We start from the raw sequence: 7,801 nt of genomic DNA, 5'->3' as shown, positions 1-7,801 counted from the left end.
GTGGCACGGGGTAATTGGAAACTTTTGGGAGAAGCGTAAATCTCCCGCTGGCTATGCATTTCCGGCTGGTTATGTGCCAGTCTTCTTCATCATCATCACCTCGCCATGTAGAATATGCGAGGAAAGTGATCGTCCCCGCTAAGGGCAGCCATGGCGCAAGTCTGAATTGCATAGTTATTCCGCTACAGTTTTGGTGCCGAAACCCGGGAGGATGATCGCATGCGACCAAGGACACCACTGACATCCCCTCCGGCTTGAGGTTCCTAGAACCCCGCGATTTGGAGTGCTTCCGCTGACAAGCCCCGCCCTCAGTATGTCGGCATGTCGGCCGACCTCAGGAGGTCGGCATGTCTGACCCAGACCGTCCAGTGACGGCCGACAGTAAGTGTCCAATGGATAAAATGCGGCGGCAGCAACGCATCCTTCACTTCACTACTGCGAGAATGCTCAAGGCACTGAATGAGCTTCTTGAAGCCGCTTCTCCATCTTCGCATCGTTTACAAGAGTGCATTGACCTTTTTGTAAGTAAAGGTGCCACACTGTACGAGATCGAAAGGAGAATCTTAGAACTTCCACCTGATAAAATTGACCCGGACTACTTCGACGCATTGGCACTCCGAGGATTATTATGCCGTACCTTCATGCGGCTACACGATGCTTTGAAAGTCCCAAACAAGTCAGGCGACAGTCATCAGTCGACAGTCGACATTTGACCAGCATATCCAAGGGCGTTCGCATGGCAATTCGTCGAGGCGAACCCTATCACGTCCAGTAAAATTCCTTTCAAGGTCACCTCGTGATAAAGTTCTGCTTGCTGCCAAAAAAAACCAGACTGAACGCGTCAGTTCTGGGCTTTCAATCGGATGACCCCATTTATGTCAATGAACACCTCTGCCCTGAACATAAAGTACTTCTGGCCAAAGCTATCCAAGCGAAACGAGAAAACAACGGGAAGTTTGCCTGGGTGCGCGATGGCAGAATACTGATGCGGAAAGCGGAAAACACTAAGGTCCTTCACGTGACATGTGAAGATGATCTTGCGAAAGTCGCCTGACTCGTACCAATCGTATCTAGTCTCCTGCACTCATCACCTCCTTCGTCATGCTCCTTACCAGTAAAAAGGCTGATAAGTTATTTAAAAGCAAAGAATTTTCCATGTTTTATTGTAATGCTGGGAGCATAAGGAAAAACCTTAACTTGTTTATCACTTATCTTTCTCAACATGAGAAAGCGTCTGACGTCATCGCGGTATCGGAAACGTGGCTGAAACAAGGTGAAACCGTGGTCATTCATGGCTATTCCGCATTTTCTATCGCGCGTGCCACACACAGCTGCGGCGGGGGTGTCGCAGCTTTTGTTAAATCTGTGCATACTGTTACCACCCTGCCATCTGCATCCTGCAGCTGCGCAGATCTTGAGGCTATTTTTGTCAGAGTAGAATGTTCACTGACAATTGGCGTAGTCTGTCGCCCTCCAAATTCCAATCTAGCTTCCAGTCTTTACCAACTTGAAACCGTTCTGTCTACGTTAACTTTAAACAACGATGCACCTGTGGTGATTGTTGGCGATTTTAATATCGACTCCTGTGGTACAACGAATCGAGATTATCAGTATTTGGTAGATTCCTATAATTTTCGAAACCTAATTACAATGCCCACACGCATCACTAGTACGACGGCCACCCTAATTGACAATGCATTAACAAACATCTCAACTGGTATACGAGCAGGCGTTTTTAACGAGCCTATTGCAGACGACCTTCCTCTTTTTGTAAAGCTTGAACACAGAACAGACACCCAGAACAGTTGCTTAAAACATTCAGTTCGAACTAACCACCAACAATTGCGCGAGCGTATATTGGCTATTGATGCTGCTGATATTATTAATGAGGACGTTAACTCAGAGGTTGACAATTTCATTCATGCCCTTATGAATGCCCAGGCTAAAAGCAGTGTCAGGGTGCCCAAACATTCATTAGAGAACCCATTATGTCCGTGGATGACCAGGCAGATTATTGAAATGCTTAAACAGAAAGATTACTGGTACAACAAATGGCGACGTAATAAAGCTAGCGAGCATAACTTACGGCAGTACAAGGATATTCCCAATATTTGTGTATCTGCACTGAGAACGCAGAAAAAACAGTAGGATGCACACCTTATTCATCAAGCAGCCGGTGACACCAGGAACATTTGGAAGATAATTAGGGAAGCCACCGGGAAAGGCACTGCGCAGTGTATTGACCCAGCTAATATCAGTGAAAATACCGTAGAATCTTTTAACACATATTTTGCAACCATAGGCTTTTCCTTGTCAAAACATTTTCAGTTCCGTATTGATGAACCATCATTTTCGAGCAATATAGCTAACAGTTTTGTAATGCAGGACATAGAAGTGCGAGAAATAACGTCTGTAGTCTCCAATATAGGTCTAAGCAAAGCGGCCGGGATGGACAACATTTCTACGCGTCTAATCAGAGATAATGTTGACGTTCTGAGCCCCATCATGTGCCATTTGTTTCACCACTGCTTGCGAGATGGTGTCTATCCTACCTCGCTGAAGATGGCCAAGGTTACACCGATATATAAAGACGGGGAAACTTCAGACCCGTCAAGTTACAGGCCAATTTCAGTTCAATTCAATTTTATTTTTTCTCTCAACATAATACAATGTCGATGGTCTCCTTGGCAAGAAAGCTTGTGCTACAGCTTGTCGGGGCCAGGGAGCCAAATTGGCAGCTCAATGACGACTGTACAATGCGATTAAAACAAGGAAAACAGCATAACAGTACCTCTGAGAAGACCGATAACCTCACGAAAAAAATAAAAATAATAATAAAAACATTAAAATACTTGTATAGCGAGTTTGAACGCATTGTTTCGGCGTCACATAATCATATACAGGTAAAAAGAACAGACGAGACAATTCACGCATATTTACACAACAATATGAAAAATGGAATTCAAAAACAATCATTTCCGACAAACGCATCACGTAAAGAAGCCCGTGTTAGTGTTCCGTAATTGTCGCTAAGTACCTGTAATTTATTTAATATGCTTGGAATCTTGTATGCCAGTGACTGCCAAAGATAATTGGTTCGTGGGCGTGGAACGAGCCATTGTTCCGAGCCACGAGTTGTATAAGTGCTAATTCGTAGATATAGACAGCATAACTGTGTTAAGAATTTCTTATATTTATCATTTGAAAAGTGTAACTGATATACCAGACGGTAAGAATAAAGCTGCCTCATATAGATTATTCTATGCTGCTCAAACAATTGCTTAGTCGGATGAAGATACGGTACGTTATTTATACATCTCATAGCTTTCTTTTCTAACAGCAGTAACGTGTTAATATTTTTCTTGGTTGTCGTGGCCCAAACTAACGTACAGTAACTAAGGTGTGACCGAAAAAGCGAATGGTATATTTGAAGTTTAATGTTCAGCGGGAAGAAATCGCGGCATCGATACAATGCACCCACTGCGCATGAGAGCTTTTTGGCCAGTAATTCAACATGGGCGTCCCATGTCATGCGGTGCGAGAGCACCACCCCCAACACTTTGTGCTGCTTAACAATGTCGATTTGCGAGGCCCCCAAGATCAAGTATTCGGTTACATTTACATTTTTATTTTTCGGCGCGAATAAAATGCATTTGGTTTTCTTTGCAATAATTTTTAAACAGTTTTTGTTCGACCAGACGTGTAATTGGGCTAAGGTAAAATTGGCGGAGGAAAACAGGCGGGTTGCGTCAGCATTGCTAATAAATAAACTAGTGTCATCTGCGTACAACAGAAATTCGGCTTGTTTATCAATGGAAATTACGTCGTTAACGTAAACATTGAATAAAACCGGTCCCAGAACACTTCCTTGTGGTACACCACACAATATCTTTCTGAATGAAGACTGGTAGCCATTGTGCACAACACGTTGCTCCCTATTCGACATGTAGGATTGCATAAGCGAGTGCGCGACACCACGGATTCCATACTTTTGAAGCTTTTGCAGAAGAATTTCATGATGCAGAGAATCAAATGCCTTGCTGTAGTCGATAAATATTGCAAGTGTAAGTTTGGAGGCTTCTATGTTTTTTAACATATTTCGTTCTGCAAGAGCAGTGCAGACACGGTGGAGCAGCCTTTCCTGAAACCATGCTGGCGTTCGGACAAAATGTTATGCTTAGAAAAAAAGCTTTCAAGCCGCGCCAAAATATTTTTTTCGAAACCCTTTAATAGCACTGGTAGGACAGATATGGGTCTATAGTTAGAGGCATTGCTTTTGTCACCACCCTTAAATATAACAGACACTTTAGCGCGCTTCATTTTGTGCGGGAAGCAACCCGACTCGATTGCAAGGTTAAATATAAAGACTAGATACGGGCAAACAAGGTCCACGACGTGTTTTACAGGTTTAATCTGCATGCTTTCAATGTCGAGGGCTTTGCTGTTTTTAAGTTAAATAAAAGCTTGATTACTTCCGAGATGTCTGTTGGTTTCAAGAAAGCAGTTTCGGGAACGTGGGGTTCCAGAGTACATGACATGGGGTTTGGGGACGTAATGTTAGCATTTGCATTGGTGAAGTGATCGTTGAAGTGTTCAGAAAGTGCTGTAGAAGTAAGGGTCTCGCCACGAACAGTTAGGTCTGACGTTTCCGTCGTCCCGGTGCGTTTTCCCAGTGCATCATTTATAATTTTCCATGTTTGATGAGAACGGGATGCGTCAGAAAATAGCTGCTGATAATACTGGGCTTTGGCCTTCCGTAGTTCGGCGGTCAAACGATTGCGGAGTGTTTTAAATGCTTTATGCGCCGCCAAGGTGCGCGTGTTTAAAAATAGGCATTGAAGCTTGTTCTTTTCTCGTATCATTTTTAGTTGATCAGGCCCAATCCACGGTTTTCTGATACGCTTTCTGGCTGTGAAGGACTTTATCGGAAAACAGGCGTTGTAGTTTCTAGCGAAGATTGCTAAAAATTTATTGTAAGCGCCATCTGCGGTACCATGCTTAAGAACGGGTGTCCAGTCGCTTTCGCGAATTTTGTTTCTGAACTGCTCCAAACTGCACTCAGTTATGCTCTGGTAAGTTACTTTGGGGGGAGAGGGATTACAACGATTATCGCAAGAGGAGTACGCTATGAATATCGGACAGTGGTCGCTTAAGTCGCAATTGATAGTGCCAGCTGCTGTCACGGGGGTGTCGGTGTTGGTCACAAGAAGGTCAAGGATTGTTGAACTTGTTAACGTCACGCGGGTTGGCGTTTTAATGACATTTGTAAAGCCACAGGCAGTCAAAACGTTTAATAATTTTTTTGAATGAGTGGTCTCAGCAAGAAGGTTAATGTTGAAATCTCTACCAAGAAATGATCGAAGCCTTTTAAATGAAGCGTATTCAAGCAGCTCGTCCACAATTTCTATGAAAGTATTTGTATCGCCGCTGGGTGGTCGATATAGAACAGATACAAGTGTGTTCGTGCCTTCAATACTCAGGACCTCGTAGTCTTTGGATACCACAGTAAATTGCGGTAGCTGGTCGTAGCAACTAGAAATGGATGTAAAGATGGCAACACCACCCCCACGCTTGTCGGATCGGTTCGCTAAAAATTGCTTGTAGCCCGGTAAAGAAGGAGGAATATTGAATGAGCTAAACCACGTTTCTGTAAGCATTATAATGTTGAAACGAAACGCGAATTGGCTAAGAAAGTGAATTGGTCATATTTGTTTGTAAGAGAGCGAGCATTCAGGTGAATAATAGAGGTGGTCCTTTCTGGCGGAGCACATAGTGTTGCAGGTTCAGGATCAACAAATTCTTGATACAACATTTGGTCAAAAAGACGGAAAAAACCGTGCAGCTATTGAATTAGCTACGCGATCTTGGAAAGATCAGCCACTGTGACGATGTGTTGAAGCGCACTGCGCTCGTGCTTTCGGGCAAAGATCTTTCCGTTTCGCGTACAGACGAAACGCCAGTTGTACTCTCGCTTCCTTGCTATGGCCATACCCAGCAGCCGCTTAATACTCTGGCACAAGTGCTCATTAATTTAAATGGGGTCCCCGCCACCTGTACCGCCATCAGCTGTCACCCTGCTTACCAGCCAGGCGCAAGGAGCCATTCGTGATGCTTTTTTTCCGTGCCTTTTCAAGCACACGATCCCGCTGCTGACGGCTCTTGAATTAGACGACGATATTTTTTTCAGTCCCACGTGTGGGCACACGGTGACAAGCGTCTATGTCTGACGGCAATACTGGCTCTTCCAATTGCGCGCACACCCTCTGCACAAGTTCCAAAACATCCTCTGAATTCGTCTCGGCAACACCCTTGATCTCTAGATTACATCTTCGAGAATACCGGTCACACTGCGTAAGCGTTGCGTCGAGATCTTTAATGTTCTGTGCATTTTCAGTGAATTGTTGGCGGAGGCACTCATTTGCCTCATTTAGTTTCTTATTTTCTGCGACGACTGCACTCAGTTCCTTTTTGAAATTTTCAAACTGTGCGTTTATGAATTCCATGCTTTTCACCATCTCTCGGAACTCTGCCCGCAAATCACGGTTTTCACTGCGGTTGCCCCTGTCTGACGAATTTGCATCTTTCATTATTGCAAAAATAACAGTAGAGTCACTTTTTAAAACAGTACAGAAGTGCAATGCAACACAAGCAAGGTATTTGGCAGCACTGACGACGCTCTCTCAAACAGGGAAGCCCAAAATATAACGTCGGAACCAACCTGCGCAAGCAATTTCGAAGTGTCAGCGCAGTGCTTCCATGCGTCGTCCGTGCTTCCAAGTGCTGGTCGAAGAGCAGAGGCGGCTTTATAAAGGCTGAAGTCGACGTCAGACCCCCTTGCGGTGATCAGCAGTCGGCGAAACAGGCCCGCTTGCTTGATGATGACCACCAGTGGTGACGATGCTGTGCTGGATCGGATTCACCCACGTTGAAGGCACACGTGCAAGGACGCGTTACAACAAAAACCTGCGCAAAGCAATTTCGAAGTGTCAGCGCAGTGCTTCCACGCGTCGTCCGTGCTGCCAAGTCTTCCACGCGGCGTCCCTGCTTCCAAGTTTTAACTGCAATTAATATAATTTTTCAAAAGCTTCTTGCAAAACGCATTACTTCGTTTCTTGATAAGTACCAAATCCTTTCCCCAGAACAGCACGGGTTTCGTTCAAAGCATTCCACTTCATCTGCTATAGTCAAGCTCACTCAAAACATCAACACAGCACTAAATGGCAACAAACTTGCTACAGTCGTATTCGTAGACTTAAAGAAGGCGTTTGATACCGTCGAATACAAATCTTGCTGAAGAAATTACAATGTTATGGATTCAGAGATCAAATGTATTACTTCCTCTCTAGCTACCTTGAAAATTGTGAGCAAATGGTTGTGATGGACGGTATCAGCTCAACCCCACAGCTAGTGCGCATGGGCGTTCCGGAGGGCTCGGTGCTGGGGCCTATGCTATTTTCATTATTTGTAAATGACCTTCCCAAAGCACTAACGCACGCAGATTTAGTAATGTACGCAGACGACATGGCGCTTGTCGTAACCGGTGATAACGAGCAGGAAATACAAGAAAGAATTAATATGGAATAAGAAAACATTGCTCGGTGGTTTTCGCTTAACAGACTTAATATCACGGCGAAAAAAACAAAATATATTATATTTCATTCTCGAAAAAAGAACGTTCAAAAAGAGCTGGTCAGAATATCAGTGAACAACTGCTTACTTGAACAGGTGGACTCAATTAAATACTTAGGAGTTACCATGGATGCTCATTTGCATTGGCAGAATCATGTCGATGCTGTCTGTG

Source organism: Haemaphysalis longicornis, unplaced genomic scaffold, assembly GCF_048455015.1.
Source record: "Haemaphysalis longicornis isolate Haplotype H1 unplaced genomic scaffold, Haemaphysalis longicornis Haplotype H1 scaffold_6, whole genome shotgun sequence".
NCBI classification, from domain to species: domain Eukaryota; kingdom Metazoa; phylum Arthropoda; class Arachnida; order Ixodida; family Ixodidae; genus Haemaphysalis; species Haemaphysalis longicornis.
Note: the sequence above shows the minus strand (reverse complement) of the source record.